A 19,452-nucleotide genomic window follows, 5' to 3' on the forward strand; every position below is an offset into this window, starting at 1 on the left:
ATGCACAAGCGTGGAGAGAGAGAGAGAGAGATCGCAGCTCATAAGCAAACTTAAGACGCTGCTAAGACATTACATGTCTTTAGGGGTGTTGTGTGTGAACGCAATCTCTGATTCCGGAAAATCACTGGCAGTGTGAATGAACCTAAATCAAACGAACCCGGGTCAAATCCTTAAGTCACTTTATCCGTGTATTTTCCGGAATCTCTGTGTGAAAGGGGCTTTGGTCACACACCCTGACAAAGGCTCATTAGCCACAACGCATAGTTGTGCAAGTACTTGTCACCTGATTTTAAAATATTAAAACCATGATGAAATAAAGGCTTTCTATATATATTTTTTATAATATTAGAGTGCCTTGGATTAATGATTTTTTTTATGAAAAAATATTTTCTTGAAAATGAAAATTGGGTTAAAATATGTTAAAATATGCCATATTCCAGTTTTTCTTACCTGCATGCATCCCTTTGTACTGTCTAGTTATGCTACCAATATAGTCTGCTATCCCAGGGTTGACTTGAATGTTAAAAGAAATATAAAAAAAATGTAACTGTAATTTAATAATAATTAATAATGCATTGGTAGTCTACCGTTCTCTGGGATTTGTTTTCATGATAATCGAATGTAAAGAGTTTTATCTCTAAAAACTGTTTAGCTTATACCGCTAGTATATAGGGCATAGAGTAAGTAAAAAGAAATCGCTAGTTAATACCACTAAAAGATTGTAAAAAGACACCTACACACAAAAAAAAAAACATACAGACTTTCGAACCGAACCATGCATACACAAATACACAAAACAAAAATTCAAACTTGCAAGCACAACCATGCACACATGCAAACAAACAATACACTCTTCACTCATACACACGCACACACATTCACTCACAAATATTAATGAATCAATCACACTCAATCAAATCCCCTCTCTCTCTCTCTCTCTCTCTCTCTCTCTCTCTCTCTCTCTCTCTCTCTCTCTCTCTCTCTCTCTCTCTCACACACACACACACACACACACACAACCATGGACATGCAAACAATACACTTTTCACACATACACATGCACACACATTCATTCACAAATATTAATAAATCACTCACTCACACAGATTAATAATGTACAATAGTCAATCAACCTGATTGACAGGTGTAAGTTGTGTGTCAATTCAATTATTACTGTTTTTTTCTTGTTATTCTTTTGTTAAAAAGGAAAGATCTAACTTGTTGGGATGTGTTCATGTTCCATAAAGGGGATGCCAGTTTGAGGAACCATATACTTAAATTGTGAATTGTTTAATACATTTTAATGGTCTTGTGCAATGTTTGAGGCATATTTATTTTTCATGCTTTAATGTTGGCCTAATTTCAGTTACATTTACATTTTAGGCTATGTAGTTTTTTATTTATTTTTTTTATTTTTATTTTTATTGTAGTAACCACTCAGCTGTATGTGGAAATGCATATTTAAAAAAAATGTTGCAAATAAAACCATAGTCCATAGCTTATGTAGTTTTTACTTATTTTAATATATAAATTAAGTGAAATCATCAAACGTTTGTATGACTTGCCAGTGACTTGTGACCCAAGCTACGACTTGACTTGACTTGCTTGACATAAAGCAGTGACTTGACTTGACTTGACTTGCTTTTCACAAAATTGACTCGGACTTGCTTGAGACTTGAAGGTTAAGACTTGAGACTTACTTGTGACTTGCACATGTGTGACTTACTCCCACCTCTGGAGAATACTCAACAACCATTTATGGGAACTGTTGATTCAAGTCACACATTTAAGCTTTTCAAAAGGCATAGTGTACATTTCAGTCTCCAGTCTCACGGCATCCCAGACTTCAACATTTTATGATTCAAAATAGCTGAATAACTAACCATCTGAGATTTCGGAATAGAGATAAAGGTTTGGATCCTAATTTTCAGGAATATTACAGCACAATGATATTAGCACTGTTTGTTGTTTGTTTTTGGCATCTGATAGAGCTTTTGGACTTGGAAACAGTGACGTCAGACTTAACAAGCGGACTGAAACACATGTTTTAAAATTAAGTGAAGATGGACATTTTTAATTAGTCAAAATTGTAATTTTTTACATTGATTTATTACATGGAACATGTGTTTTCCATGCATTTTGTTGAGATGTCTTTTCTTGTGTAGCCTATTGTATACACATGGTTGATTATTCATGTTACTTATGTATTATACTATTTTTTGTGTGTGTGTGTATTCATTGATATTAATCTATTACTAGCTTTTTTTTTCAAGTGCATGGAAGTGTATGTATTAAAATGGATCTAAAATATGTAATAAACAATTCTTATTTTGTATTTGGTTCAGTTTGTTTATTATAATAGAAGTTAATGGTGGTAACCATAGTAACAACATGAAATTAATTTAATACAAATAAAATAAAATTGAAATTTGGTTCCTGGAGGCACCCACAGTGGTTCCACACAGTGCCTTATATAAGAGTTCCTCAGGAAACCTGTGTGGTTCCTCAGAGAACCGCCCCTTTTTAAAGGGTGCCTAGAGGATCTACAGACGGTTCCGCCGGTGTGGCAAAGTGAAGAACCCCAAAAGGTTCCTCCAGGCACCTTTTATTTTTACAGTGTAGGTTGTTAGAGTTTTGCTATTCAGTTTGTCAAGGTGTTTTATTATTATTTATATATAATTATAGTATTTCATATAATTTTTTATTAAATTTTTTTATTAAAAATAAAAATCACAAAATGTATTTTTGTTTCACTTTTAGTAATTTTAGTACTTCAACTTTCAGTTAATTTCAGTTAGTTTCCAATATATACCGTATATATTGCTTTACATTATATTTCAGTTGACGAAAACGATTTTTGGTTATCAATAACAACAATACACTGGTAACTGGTATATATATATATATATATATATATATATATATATATATAATGCAGATATATTTATATATTATTTATTTATTTACACTAGATGAGCATAGTCTTAATTGCTTAGAAAAGTAATAGCACACCTCTCTTCAAAAAGCCACACAATTTGAGATATCATTTGTGTCTGCAGCACAAACTGGTACGAGACAAGCTGCATGCCAAAGTTTAATACATAGTGTTAGGGGTTTGTTCGAATCCCCGAACAATAGCAAGCGTTCTCTCTCTGTCATTCATTCCTCCCTGTCCCTCATCATCTCTGCCCTCTCTTTCTGCCACCCTGGGGTCTACAACCCCCCGCTACCCTAAGTGACGCCACATCCTCCCCCACAGCGGCGCAATCATATCACCCGACAATTAACTGACGATGTGTAATTGGCTGGTGTGTATGAGGGTCAGCAGCTGGTGAAGCGTAGCGCCGTGGCATCGGCTCGCCTCACTCACTTCCTGAACCAGATTCAATTATTAATAGACTGATTGCTGGAGTGGGGTTTCTCTGGGAATCTGGATCTGCCACAGTGAATAAAATGAAACCACTGCTTTACATTTTCATTATGCCACAGCCCTCTGCTTTCAATTGCAAATGGAGCCCGACTGCAACCCCCACGCCTCTCAACACACCATCTTCACCCCCCTCTGAGGGTGGCACCCCAAAATATACACATACAGTGTCACACTTTATGACAGTGGTAGGAACGTCTTTGTGGAAGAACACACACACACACACACGTTTGGTTTTCATGTTTTATGGGGACATTCCATAGGCATAATGATTTTTATACTGTGCAAACTGTCCCCTACCCCTAATCCTACCCCATCACAGAAAACATGTAGCATTTTTACATTTTCAAAAAACTTCACTTAATATTATTTATAAGCGGCTTTCCTCATGGGGAATGTCCCTATAAGGACAAGCATTTTGGATATTGCCATTTTGTGATATTTCCATCTTAATAATAATAATAATAATAATTGATTATTATTAGTAGTAGTAGTAGTTGTTGTTGTTGTTGTTGTTGTTTTAGTATTAATATCAGATTTAACTAACATTTGTGCACAATATTGTTCCCAGTAAGAGTACCCACAAAGCTTGTATCCTGCTATACTTGCCTTATTCATTGATAAATGTAATTCCATACCATAATAACTTTCAAAAGGAGAGAAGGAGCGAAAATATCAGTATGAAAAACTACTTCAGGGCTATAGAGATTTCGCTGCTGATTTACAATCAGGTCAGATACAGAGACAGCACATATGCCATCATCACAACGCAACTCCTCCCTCTCCTCTCCTAACGGATAAAGGAATATGAGGTGCCAAACTTAGAGGTCTTAATCAGCTCCACCTGCAAGAGAAAACACTGCAAAAAATATATATTTTATCTTGTTCAATTGCCTCCCCCCTCCCCCCGCGCTTTCTACGTAGGTTTAAAAGAAAATAGGATTGCCTGAATGTAAAGACACACTTCTCTGAGCAGCAGAAAATACTGAAGAAATTAACATATATTTTTATTTTTTAAAGGCTTGACTGAGTGATGCAAACATTATACAATGCAATGCTTTATCACTGTAAAAAATGTTGTTTCAAATTCTTTAAAAGTTTAGTCAACTTGAAATATAAAGTTGCACTAAGTGTCAGCTTGGATATTTGATTTGACTAAACTTTATATTTTAAGGCAGCACGAACACTTGTTTGAGTTGAAACAATACTTTTCCTGAAATATATGATATATATATATATATATATATATATATATATGAAATTTTCTTCTAGAATGATCATTTTTATCAAGCTCGTTTATTTAAGTTCAGTAATTTCACTTAAATGGCAATGAAAATTACCTATTAATTGCCATTTAAGTGAAATTACTGAACTTAAACGAGCTTGATAAAAATGATCATTCTCGAAGAAAATTTCAGATGGCACTTAGAGGCTCTGATTTGGTAGCAATATTCTCTGTAGCAACAAAATTTGGTTGCAACAAAAATGTACATTGTTCCTTTCAGTATGCATAAAATATTGTTTATAGGCCAGCAGAAATTGAGGTCCAGAACATGAAGATCACACAGGGGCAATCATTTAAACAGTTAACTATCCAAAAGTGCCTTTTTGGGGGGTTAATGTTGTTTTGCATAGTTAATAATTATATACATGTAAAAAATGCTTCAATGTTTCAAGCTAAATTTCAAAGCTTTAAGCTAAACATTTTCTGAATGAGCAAAAAAACAACAACTTTCAATTACTCCCCTATAGAAATGAGTGATAAGGCTTTTCATAGCTATTGATTTATGTAGGAAGTGTTTGTGTGTGTGTGTGTGCTTGTGTGCGTGTGTGCTTGTGTGCTTGTGTGCGTGTGTGTGTACGTGTGCGTGTGTGTGTGGCCAGTCACACACACTTACACAATATTCAGCTCTCTTGCTCCATCCATCCCATCTTGCAGCAGTGCATCCCGCATTACTGTGCTGGCTCAGTCAGTCTCTCCACACCACGCATGTAGTCTTCCCCTAATCACCACAACTAATAGCATCACCCATCTGCAGCTGCTCTGCCTCAGTGTCTATGTGTGTGTATGCATGTGAGAGTAGCCAGGGATACACTGCCTGGGATTTCCTGCAACAAATCCATATATTAGCCCTTCATTGGAAAGGCAGCAGCAATAACATTAGTCATGCCATTTTAGCCATGATCAGGAGCTGAGGGCGCACATGGAGAGCCAGGTTCACAGTGCAAAGGCTCCTGGGAGTGTAGCCGAAGACCAGTGTGCTGGTCAGGGGGTGAGGAGATTGGCTGGATATGCATAATATCAGCTCGTGGTACTCTGTGAATTTCATTGTGATTTCCCTGGGTATGGGCAGGCACTGGATAAGACATCATTTACGCTCCAGAGTTCCCTGAGCGGTGCTGTGATCAAAGATCAGCTCTTCTGAGGGTTGTGGCTTCACCTCAAGTTCAACAGCTGGTCTTGGATCAGCCCGTCCCTGATCTGCCGCGGACATCTAATCAACGGCTTCAGGCTCAGCCTGTATGTGAGCACAGAGGGATTTATTTACACCAATATACTGGGGAGAGACACCGTTCGTGGTTTAAATGACTTCAAGATCAAGGATTAGTTGTAGAACTGGTTTTAGAGGGCCGGCACAGAGAAGTCCTTCCTGCCTGACACAAATTTCTTGCCAGTTTGATGCCCACCCACAGCTGTACAGTATCCTGCTCCAAAAGCCCCCCTTAAAAGACGGCCTCAGGAAATAACCTCCACCAGATGTGACTTTAACAACCAAGCACTAACCATGCAGAAGCGTGACAACGTCCATTTATATGACTTTTCCTTGTTTAATTACGCGCCACGTCCAGTAAAGGTCTTAAAAAGGTAGTCTTTCGCTACATGGTGATTATGCTAACATTAAGGAACGCGTTTAAGTCACACAGGACATTTCCTCATCTGTTTTTTACTGGTCACTGCTTAGTTTAAGAGCCACTTTTACTGACAACTCATATTTTCACTTCCAAACTACTTAGTCCCGTGAAGAGGGGGTCCATTACTCATCTGACGTTTGAAATGTTCGCTAATGGCTACGCTCTGATTGAATACAGATTCAAATAAAAACAAGTAATTAGCCAATCAGGCTAATTTAACACAGTGCCTTATGCTAGCATAGCTCAGACTAGCTTAGCATTTCAGGCCTTATTTTTAAACCCACACACTAAAAAAAAATGGTTCTTCAGTGGTTCTTCAGGGGTTCTTTGCGGTGGTTAAGGTGCTATATAGCACCACTACCATTTAAAGAACCTGTTAAGCCCAGTTTGGTTCTTCAGCGGTTCTTTAGCGGTTCTTTGGGGTGGTTAAGGTGCTATATATCACCTCTTATGGTTCTACATAGCACCATTTGACAAAGGTAGGTGCTATATGGCACTTAAAGTGGTTCCCCTATGATTACAAGCCAATGAACCACTTTTAGTGCTATTTAGCACCATTTTTGTTTAGAGAGGCTCTTTGGAAAAATGTGTCTGTGCAGTGTTTCTGCGAAATAGTATGTTGCTGCTTGCAAGTTTTGCGACACTTGCGGAAAAATTTAAATGTTCAGTGGGTGGCGCTAATTTTGTTTAATCCAAAACAGATGAATCTGGCAATTTATTGTTACTATGGGTTATTGTACTTATCGTAGCAGTTCGGAAATGAAATGTCTGGTGAGTGGCTCTAAAAGGTTCATGCTCTATCGCATTAGAAAATAATGTTCCACCTACACTAAACCCAACCCTAAAGCTAATCGATAGTGTTAACAAAAGCAAACGTGAAATTGCTGAAGCAACCATGCCATGTTAGGGTTAGGTTAGGTTAGGTTAGGTTAGGTTAGCCTGTACGAGCTCTTTTATCGTGACTTGTGTTTCACAGGACTTGAACTCAAGCACTCCGCATCGCAAGCGCAATTCCGTACCAAGTGAGCTACCAAGCAACTTTTCATACAGAGCTTTTTATGTGATGCAAAAGTCTCAATATATAAATTTACGGATCATGTACTATGGTAAAAATTTTTAGAGGTCATAACATTGTATTGGAACCGTGTGAAAATAAGTCATTAATTGATATTCTGCCTCTGTAATCATAATTATTTGAAAAGGAATAAAAGTTGTTTGTGTTGTACTACCACTAGTGTTTATTTCAGCTGGAAACTGCAGTGAATTTTACGTTTTGGAGTTTTGCAAAAATGTGGGTATAGAGGCTCTTTTTCCAATTAGCCTATGTTGTTATTTTTTTCAGAAAGGTACGATGACATACACATTTAGTAAGGTGTTTGACATCATAGCTGTTAATATGTTTTGTTATGTTGCAATGGCTAGAGTCTAGGACCGCAACTAAATAAACTTATGCTTAATAAACCAAAAATATTATACAAGTTTTAATTTTTTATTTTATTTTTTTTGTCAGTTTCATGTATAGACATGCGAACAAGTCATACTTACATCCCCGAGGAACGTTCACACATGTATCATCCTTACACGGTTATGCCATCTCATTCAATTATCATTTCAGTTCTCATAACATGAAATTTATATTCAAATGAAATTTGCCTTCCTTTTTTTTTTTTGGGTGGGGGCGGGGGGTGGGGGGTTCAAAAGCAGCTGTCAAAGAGGCGTGTCATTGCAGTCATGACAACAAGATGGCAGTGTAAACTAAGTCAAATCCCCTGGAGAATTTAGCCTGGGAGAAGATACACACAGTAAGTGAGGTGTGTAAGAGAGTGGGGGAAAACTGAAGAGAGGTTTAAAAATGATGTGTGTGCTTTACTGTCAATCTGATGGCACATTGAAGAAGGACAGTAGAGAGAGAGAGAACCGTAGTGACACTAGTAGTATTATTAGTGTAGTAGTTGTGTAATATTTTTGCATGCCTCATTAAGTGAACTAGTAAATAGACAATGATACCTCAATAAAAATGTTTTTTTAAAGTTTCTTGAGTACAGTTGTACTATTACATTTCATAATCATGATTTTTGCTTGGTGAACGATAAAACAGATGTTAAATTGATTGAGGTATCTGAGATATATCTAGACTAGGGAGTGGGTTTTAAATTTTAAAGAGTAAGAAACCACTTATCAAGTACTTTGAATACCCTTAGCAAACAGCAACATCACGGCAGTGACTTTAGTGCGGACACTTTTGTTGTTGTTTCCTTTTTCCCCCAGAATTTTTACTAGAGATCACTAGCAGCCATCTCTACAACCATCTGCACTAGACCGCAGGCAGTAACATCTGCCTCAGTATGCACAGAGTTGTGTGTGTGTGTGTGCATATATATATTCTCAAGTTAGCTACTACAGGTATGAATATGTTTGTGGGGGTGTGTACCTGTATGAGCATGTGTGGGTGTTTGCATGCTTCGTGTGTTTGCATGTGTGTGGCAGAGCTATTAGAATCCATTTGGGAAGGGGATGAAATAATCACCTCTTTGCTGTTCAAAATTAGCGTTCCAGTGAATTTCTCTATTGCCAAGAATTATTGCACAACAGCAGCATTTAGCACTGATTACCACAATTACATGCCACTATAAAGGCAGCCGTTTACCTCACCTCTTACACGGGAAGAGAAAACAGGAGCAGCATGTTCTGTTTCTCGTTACGATCATCCTTGAGCATTTCTAATAGTGCTCTCTGCATTACTTTGCAAATGACATTTGAACTCATTACAGTCATTTGAAGTATACTGCATTTCATTTAAGCACTGTGGCATTCATACAACATTATGGGTTTGTATTTCAAGGTGAAGTGTGTCATTTCTGCACCACTAGATTTACCAAACGGATTTGCACAAATACTTGTCTGTTTCTAAACAGGTTTCCCGAAAACTTTTCTCAGATTCCATAGCTTGAAAACAAATGGTCCCACCCCAAAATTCACATCATTGGCTGAGCCAGAAGTTGATTTTTTTTTTTTTTTTTTACTAAATGTGCCACAGAGCTGCAAATAAAATCTTTTTCAACATCAAATTATAGTACTCACTTCACTTTTAGTGAATTTTCACCTATTAGGAAGAAAAAAATAAATGTGTAGAAGGATTTTTCTGAAGGATCATGTGACACTGAAGACTGGAGTAATGATGCTGAAAATTCAGATTTGCCATCACAGACATAACATTTTAAAATATGTGACCCTGGCCCGCAAAACCAGTCACATGGGTCAATTTTTTTAAATTGAGATTTATACATCATCTGAAAGCTGAATAAATAAGCTAGTTAGGATAGGACAATATTTGGTCTAGATACAACTATTTGAAAATCTGGAATCTGAGGGTGCAAAAAAAAAAAATGAAACATTGAGAAAATCGCCTTTGAAGTTGTCAATTTATGTTTACGATTGTGCTGCATTCACTCACAAAAATAAATGTTTTATATATTTACGGTAGGAAATTTACTAAATAACTTCATGGAACATGATCTTTACTTAATATCCTAATGATATTTGGCATAAAAGAAAAATCGTTCATTTTGACCCATACAATGTATTGTTGGCTATTGCCACAAATATACCCGTGCGACTTGTGACTGGTTTTGTGATCCAGGGTCACATATATTAAAATAGAAAACAGTTTTTTTTTTTTATTATTATAATAATATTTCGAAATATTACAGTTTGTACTGTATTTTTGATCAAATCAATTTCCTCAGTTGAGCTTTCCCTCCCCTTGTAGCTCTAAATAGATGGTTTACTTTGCGTTAACTCATATGAACAGGCCATAAACGAGGATCAGTGCTGAGTAGTTACTGTCATGACCTCACCATCATACCTTCTCTCCTCTCCCCCTTCATCCCTCATCCTAAAGGCCCTTATCAGCCACTAGAGCCTTTATTAATTGAAATGATGCTTTTATCCCCAGTCCTCCCTCCCCTGCTGGTTGTGTATGTCAAAGCGCCACAAATTAGCCCAATGTATAGCCCAGAGTCCCGTAGCTAATGAGAGCCTGTCAGAGAGGGAAACACACTAGAATTATCATTGCTCCTATAATTGAGGGAGGAAAGAATTTGGGCCTAGGCTCAGTCTGAACATAGAGTGGACGTCCGGGATAGGGATAGTTCATCCAAATTTCTCATCCTCATGTTGTGTCAAATTCATATGGCTTTATTTGTTCAATGGAACACAAAAGTAGAAATTTTGAAGACTGTGTCAATGCATTTAGAATGAATGTGGACCATAGCTTTCACGTTTCAAAAAGTATGTGCAAGCACCAAAGTATAAAAAAAAAATGCAAGTATTCTGAAGGAAGCCATTTGATAGCATTGAGTGAGAAAAAAAATACATTTAACTCATTATTTACTGAGTCTTCCTCTCCAGTGAGCTGTTAACTTCTGGGACTCAGTCGGTAAGAACTCAAGAACTGTATCAATCTAACGAAAATTTCACAGAAAATCTTTGACATCTACCTTATTTTTAACCAAATCTTTCCAAATGAATCAGCCGAGCTGGATTCACTAACCTAATCTGAATGACATGTTCATTCAGATTAGGTTTGTGAAATCAGATGGGCTGATTCATTTGGAAATATTTGATTAAAAATCAAATAAATAGCAAGATTTTCAGTGAATAAATACTTTTTCAGAGAATAATGATGTTGCTGTGTTCCTCACTCAGAGCTATATGTCTTCAGAAGACCATTGTGTTATACTTTTGTTGTGCTTTTGCATCTATTTTGAAGCTTGAAATCCAAACCAAAACAATTCCTCTTCAAAATCTTCCCTTTGTCTTCCACTGTAAAATGAAACTCATATACACTTAAAAAAAAAAAAATGCTGGGTTGGTTCAACCCACGTTTTGGTCAAACATGGACCCAAATGTTGGGTTTACAAATGTAACTTAACTTAATTTAAACCAACAGTTGGGTTTGCCATTTGACCCAAACATGGGTTGTTTTGGCTGAACTCTGCTGACAATCGTGATCTAAATTCTCAACGCAGAGCTAATGAATGCACATTGATGCTTATAGAACGCCCATCTCCCCTAATTCATTTTGGTAAACACTGTCCACACAAATGACGACCCACTTTGGGCCAGTGGGGGTCATTTCAACAACACTGACAACTCGGGCAGTCTTATTAATCAGGCAGCATCCAGAGCTAGATTAAGGGACGAAGGGGCTTGTGTTGAGACAGGGCCATAGTGGCAGTCCTACTGTATGACAAGCTAAATAAATAGCCTTTGTCATCCTATCAGAGACGCCGTTAAGCTCTCCGCTTGATTATCTGTCCCTGACTCCCAACTCTCTAATTAGTACCTGGCACGAACCCTGATGTTTAAGCACGATTAAGGCAGTGCTCGTGTCTCAACAAAAGGTGCACTTTTCCAAGGCCGGCCGCTATCTGCGTGGTGTGTAATATTAGAACTCAAAATGGTTGGACTCATTTACCAGCATGAGGCTAAGTGCATTCTTGGCTCGGGAAGAGGCGGAGTTGTGTATGTGCGACTCAAGCCAAGGAGCCCATTTGTAATGGCCGAATGTTACTGCCCCGTGTCTTAGTGTGAGAGTCTGGCAACTCTACACCTCTGCCGTTCTGTGCTTTTATTTACATTCATGCCCGTCTCTCTTGCTCTCTTGTTCTCTTTTTAATTCATCAGCTCTGTGTGGTCAAAAAGACAGACAAATGATGCTGATTTAAATTGAGGGACCACAAGGTCCTTGAAATGTGAATCTTTTTTGCGATTATTTATTTACCTAGAAAATTGTGTTGCATGATTATTCGGTAACATTTTGTAATAAGTATACAGTAATAAAGTGTTCACAAATCATTCATAAACTATTAGTTTATAGTTAATAAATAGTTCATAAACTGTAGTTAATACATTAATAGACTATATACAAAAAGTGAGTTCTCCATTCATTGGCACTTAATTAACAAAGTGTTATTGTTTAATTAACTCATATATAAAGAGTTAGATGATGCTTTAACAACTTATCAACCATAAATAGTTCTCCCTTTAGATTAGGTCACAGACAATCGGAAAATGTCATTAATGAAGTGCTTTAAACCAACCTTTATTGGACATTAATTAATATTAAGACTTCCTTAAAATGTTTACAAATACATTAAGCCTATATCCAAAGCTAAACAACCACTTAAAAAAAATCTAAATAAAATACATACAAAATACTCATTAGGTCACATTGTTAAAATACATCAGTTAGGATGAGGGGTAGGTTTAAGGGATAGAATAATTATGTTATAAAATCCTTATTTCTATGTAAAGTCCCCATAAAACATGGAAACGTGTGTGTCTGTGTGTGTGCTTAATGTATTTGTTAACATTTTAAGGAACCCTTAATACTATGTATTTAGTGTATTAGTAAATGTAATTAATGTCCAATAAAGGCTAGATTAAAGGGATAGTTCACTTTGAAATTAATTTTTGGTATGTTTTAGCTTACCTCAAGGGCATCCAAGATGTAGGTGTCTTTTTTTCCGCAGTAGTTTCAATTTTGATATTTTTAGGTCAAACCGTTCTTGTCTGTCAGTCATATAATGCAGGTCTATGGTCACTGTCTCAAAGAGCATGCACAGAGTCCAAATTAAAACAATTCCCCATCGTAAGTACACATTGATGGCCTAAGACACGAAACGAGTGGTTTGTGTGAGAAAACGAACAGTATTTATATCGTTTTTACCGCTTATACACAGCCATGTCCGAGTGATCTGATCTGACGTGTGCGCAGACTGGTGCATAGATATATACACACTAGATGTCGCCTTGTCTACGGCAGTTCATTGGAACGAATGTCTTTAAGGCGACATCTAGTGTATATATCTATGCACCAGTCTGCGTACACGTCAGATCAGATCACTTGGACTCGGCTGTGTATAAGAGGTAAAAACGATATAAATACTGTTCGTTTTCTCACACAAACCGCTCGTTTCGTGTCTTAGGCCATCAATGTGTACTTACGATGAGATTCTCAGAGATTCACTCGTTGATGATCACACGTTGACGTGATTGGTTACAAGGTAGTTTGTGACGTCAGAAACACCAGCGATTTCAAATTGTGATTTTGAGACTGTCTTTGGTTCACTGCAGTTTAAGGAGAAAATACAAAGCAATCGTGCTGACTTATGAATGTGCACATGGTTTGTCTTAAAGCACATTTACAACATCACATACAAACAACATTAAAAGCTTGATTTTCACCACAGAGGGACTTTAAGAAGTTGTTAACAAAGCATTATCTAACTCTTTATATATGAGCTACTTAAACAATAACACATAATTACAGTGTCAATGAATGAAGAACTCACTATTTGTATATAGTCTATTAATGTAATAACTACAGTTTATAAACTATTAACTAACTATACACTACTAGTTTGCAAGTGCTTTGTTAATCTATACTTATTATAAAGTGTCACCGATTATTCTTTTTGTCTAAAAGAAAGGAAATCATATTCACATATTCCTACCTTCTGCAGACCATTTGCTTTAAAAATTAATAAGAAACATTATGGAAAGTCATTGAAATTTCTATAATCAATATACAATTTCTAGTTATGCTCAGTTTGTCTTAAACCACAACTATAAATATTTTTGGTGTGTATTTTGTTTTTGTTTTCCCAATCCAAAAACTATAATAAACTATTTAAGACTAAATACTGTATAAGTGTATGTGACCCTGGACTACAAAACCAGTCACATGGGTCCATTTTTTGAAATTGAGATTTATACATCACCTGGAAGCTATAAATAAGCTTTCAATTGATGTATGGTTTGTTAGGCCGAGATACAACTATTTGAAAATCTGGAATCTGAGGGTGCAAAAAAATTGTCTTTAAAGTTGTCCATTTATGTTCGCGATTGTGCTGCAAACATTCTCAAAAATGAATGTTTTATATATTTACGGTAGGAAATAAAATCGACAATTTTGACCCGTACAATGTATGTATTGTTGGCTATTGCCACAAATATACCCGTGAGACTTGTGACTGGTTTTGTGATCCAGGCTCACATATACAGTATTTTATAAGTAATAAAATAAATAAATATTTGACATAAGTTTGACACCTTTGAGTAAACTATATGAGGGTGAGCTGGATAATTAATCCATCTTTCTTACACTTTTCTTATGACTAATACCCGATTGCGTTGTTTGTTTGAATTGCAACCTACTGCAAATAAGACCTTCACGTTGGCTTCACCACTCTGTCACAAAACCAAACATGCCATTTTCCTGATGCCTCTCTCCCCCCGTATCTCTCTCACAGACACAAACACACACACAGACATACACACACATAGACTCCTTCGTAAGAATGTAACAATGTGTAGGGGGGCTGCCAGAATAACAAATCGTCTCTGCAGCTCATGCATGCTAATGTTATGTTGTAAGCAGTTTTGTTGACAAGTGCTAATACTTCTTTCATACTATCATCAAAAGCGGCAAATACAACAGCCATTACTCCCTCTCTCAGTTTCACAGACATGATGGATGGTGACCTTAATACGGGTTAGCCGAGTTTTTGAAAGTTAAAGTACCCGCCATAAATCACGGAATTATTACAATGAGCTTTAATTGGTTAAGGACTGTTTACTTCCTAAAGAGCTAGAAAAATTGGGTTTCGGCATATTTTAATTTGCAAAGTGCATTTTCATTACGAATGGCACTTTAATATTGCCCTCCTTTATCATGCAAAATATGCAACACACTGGCAATCTATTAATTGGGCACCAAAAAAATGCACACCAAGCGTAAATCCATGCGTCCCTGTGTGTATGATGCATGTGTGTGTGTGTGTGTGTGTGTGTGTGTGTTTATGTGTGTGTATGTGTGTGAAAGAGAAATGGCTGCCTGTGTACATCCATTAAGACAAGAGACACTACATGCCTGGATACAGTGTGAATGAAATGCGTACAAACCACAATGTCACAGTGTAGCATAAAACTCATTAGAGTGCTGTAAATACTGTATGAGGACCGTATTGGACACTTAGTGGTTGTATTGTGTCTTAAGTCTGAAATATGCTCCTAAGGTGTCTTAGAAAGCTTTTAGGTGCTGTAGAGTTAGGGAGATTTTAAGTTAGCATGTCAAATACATCATTTTTGTACTGCGCTTTAAAAAAGATTCAGATATTATTCACAGTAATGCATAATTTTTGGAGTTCAAATATACAGTATCTGATGGTCTTAAATAGCATTATACTTCTATTTTTGGGTCGAGTGAGAACTTTATGTTAATATGTATATATATTTTTGTAGTATATTGTTTGTTATTGTATGTTTAGGAAGTCCATTTCTCTTCATTACCCGCTTTAAAGATCACAAAGTTAGAGGTTAGGGTGATGTTTGGCATTTCCTACCTTTCATTCAGTTATCACTCCTGACAACTTGGCAGACCAATCAGACGCCATCCCCCGGGACACGGCGGGAAGTCTTTAAGGATGCAAGGCAAAGTGCTGTTTGATTTCCCAATGGCCAGTCACACACACACACACACACACACACACACACACACACACACACACACACACACACACACACACACACACACACACACACACACCTGACAGACTCACACGTACACAGCCCATACTGTCAGTTCACACACTAAATGACAGATATGCTAAATCTTCTGTTACTCTGAAATCATAGTATCATATATTTAATTGTTTAAAAAATTGTGTAACGTATTTTTTGCTCACAGCCATGTTCTGTCTTTCCTGCTAAAGTTAGTACAGTCTATAAATTTTTTATTATAATAATTCCCATTATGTTTCAAACACATATGACTGGCATGGAAACCAGTAGGGATGTTTTGAAGAACGTTCACACTGCTCTTTACTAAAAGTGTAAGAATATTATAATGTATACGGTAATAGTATTTATTTCTATTTTATTTTCAGTTTGTATTTTCAATTTAATTTAGTTTTCATTATTTAGGTTTATTATTTATGAGGTTTTTCAATTTATGAGTAAAATAAAGCCTGTGGTAAACATAACTTGACAATACTTTGATGTTTTGTTCTGAAATCCTCAGACCATCCCGTCTGGAATGTCTACATGCCAAAAATGCATTGAGTTCCCCCTGTGATTGGCTGATTATGTATTTACGTTTATTAGCAGATCTGTAAAAAAAAAATTATGTTTTTTAAAGAAATCTTTTCTGCTCACCAAGACTGTATTTATTTGAACCAAAAACAGTAATATTGTGAAATATATTTCTATATAATAATGACCCCAAATTTTTTAATGGTAGTGTTACAAAAATAATGTTACAAAAGCTTTCAATGTCAATTTTCAAATTTTGACCTTTCTATTCATCAAAGAAACCTTTTCAACGTTTTCAAAATTGATAATAATAATAAATGTTTAGCAAATCAGCATATTAGAATGATTTCTGAAGGACCATGTGACACTGAAGACTGGAGTAATAATGCTGAATTTTTTTATATATTCAAATTTAAACAAAAATATTTTATTACTGTTTTTGCTGTATTTTGGATCAAATGGTGAGCAGAAGAGACTTTTCTTTTTTTTTTTTTTTTTTACAAACATTAATAAAAAAATCTTACCAATATAAAACTTTTGAATGGTATACACATACAGTTTAAAATGTAGGATATACATTACTTTAGTTAAACATTTTCCCAGTTACGTTAGCTTTTATTTTTGTTTTAGATTTAACAATATAACACTGCCAAGAATAAATGCTCTTTTGGTGTGTTTGTCGTCAAACCTGACTCTCTGTAGCAAGTATGAATATGAAACAACATGAAGTTAAGTAAATGTTGACAGAATGCCATTTTCTGAGTGAACTACCCCTTTAAAATCCAACGATTCCAAATACAAGTGCACAGCAGTGCAGATTATTCTGTGGTCTAAAAAGAAAGACATGACAGGAGAGTGAGAGAGTGTGCGTAACTTTGTCACCGGGATCCAGGCTTTGGATTGGCTCGAAATCCACGGCTTGAAATGCAGAGTTTAGCCTCTGCATTGTGATCCAGCGCTTATGCGGTTTAGAGCAGAAGTGCTTGCTAGCTGCTTGGGATGTGACTCAGTCAATTGTGTGGCTTTTTATGCCGGATGAAAGGCAAACTTCAATGCTTCATTTCTTTCATGGCTGCTGCACAGGCTACAGGGCAGAAAGCTCCTACAGTATCAGCACAAAGCCTTCCGCTCAACGCTTTCCCACAATTACATTCGCTCTCCCATTCTCTTTATCACAGCGCTTTGTTTACAATAGGTGACTAAGACAGTCATCGCGCTAGAGTCGCTTTGAAGAGGATTGGAATGTTCTCAAAACCTGACGAGAAAAGATCCTTAGAAACAAGCATCATTTTACTTTGTAAAACGGCTAGTTATCTAATAAATGTAATATTTATAAACACATCAAAGACAGTCGTATTTGGTGCCATTCTTAGCGTTTTGAATGTGTAATATTTCAAGAGCATTAAAACGTAATCAAACATTACAAATGTTGAGCGATTGAAACAGTCTGATGTGCCTTTACCAAAGAGCTGTTTGCTTACCGACACAATCTTTGTTTTCTTTCTTTCTTTTTTCTTATCATAAAGGGTTCGTTTATTCACATATTGTGTTATTAAAGCAATGACTCTGGGGATAATGAATGCATTTTCTGCTTACATTGAAAGCGGCTTATACCCCTTGAGCTTACTGTCTGCTAATCTCTTTACTTAAATAAACAAGCTTTATTGAAAACTGGTAGATTTTCACAATACCTCTTTTCTTCATTGAAATCCAAAGTAAGCATTTTAACTAAGTATGGTTTAACTCGACGGCGGCTTCATATAAACAATGTGTGTGGAATTATTTGACTGTAAAAGAATGGTTAGCTGCATTTTGTTCCTCTAGTGTGCTACTTAAGTATGAGATAGTCACTGTCATTTTTTGCTGTGTCCGAAACCTTGCTGCCTTTTCAAGCCACATCTGGAGGTACAGTAGAAAGGCAAAATATCCAGTCTATTAAGTGGCCTCAATCTGGCCAGTTTTTGGAAGGTAGGATAGATGTCTACTTTTCGGCCTATGAAATGCCAAAATGTATAATGTTCTGGATGGTTAGTAGAGTGTTGCTCTCATATATATGTGTATGTAGATGCCACAATCGGCCACTCCTGACACGTCAACTTGTCTGCCATCTTGGAATGGTCAACATTTCAGATGCCATTGTCACTAAAAATCAATGGGTTTTCCAAGATGCCACAACATTGCATAGCCTCTGGTTGTAAAAATCATAGAGATTTAAATTCCCAAGAACTGGGAAAACCTTCCATTAGTGAGTTAGTTTGTGTGTACACACGAGTGTACACAGACCGGCTTTGACTGTTCCAACATGGCAGACATCTTACTTACAGCAGCCCGTAGACTAAGGTGTTCTGGGTGGATGTTACTCAGTGGTTGCTTAAGTGCTGTTAGGTTGCTGCTAGGTGTTGACTAAGGTGTTCAGGGTGGTTGTTTGGGAATTGCTAGGAGTTGACTAACACCAAATATGCCTAATTGCATACTACGTAGTAGGCGAAAAACAGTATGTGAGCGGAGTATGTTCGAATTCATAGTATTCATAAAACAGTAGGTGAAAAGTACCTGGATGACCTATTACTTCCAGCGAGATTGTGAACTGTGCTTTCAATGCACACATTACTATCCCATGAGGCCACATGAGAGGATTTGTGAATGGAAGTGAAGCAATGCAACTGACGCCATAGGTCACATGACAATGACAATATGGCGAATGTAGTAGAGGAGAGCGGGACACAACCTAACGCTTTTTGACTTTCTCTGTTTCTTTGGGTTCTACTTTGGGTTCAGAGTATTTATTTTTCCCCGCATTAATTTCACACGTCTAGTACAATTATGTGGTTTTGTTTCATTGATACAGTGTATACTTTTTTCTTGATTTACCCCGAAAGAATGTAAGTGAAATGTGACAACATGCCCCATAGGTGGGGTCCATTGTAACATGACCATATGACAGCTTAAAATGTTATCTGATCTAATTAAAAAAGTATACAAGACAAACTAAGATATTTTTCTCAATAAAATAC

The 19,452-nt window shown here is 36.5% G+C and overlaps 1 protein-coding gene across 1 annotated transcript in view; it reads left to right on the forward strand.

The window, feature by feature from the left end:
* kiaa0825 (KIAA0825 ortholog) overlaps nucleotides 1–19,452 on the forward strand; it is a 145,862-nt gene that overhangs the window by 104,381 nt on the left and 22,029 nt on the right. The window lies entirely within an intron of this gene.

This window comes from Leuciscus leuciscus (genome assembly GCF_965113295.1).
Source record: "Leuciscus leuciscus genome assembly, chromosome: 5".
Taxonomy (NCBI): domain Eukaryota; kingdom Metazoa; phylum Chordata; class Actinopteri; order Cypriniformes; family Leuciscidae; genus Leuciscus; species Leuciscus leuciscus.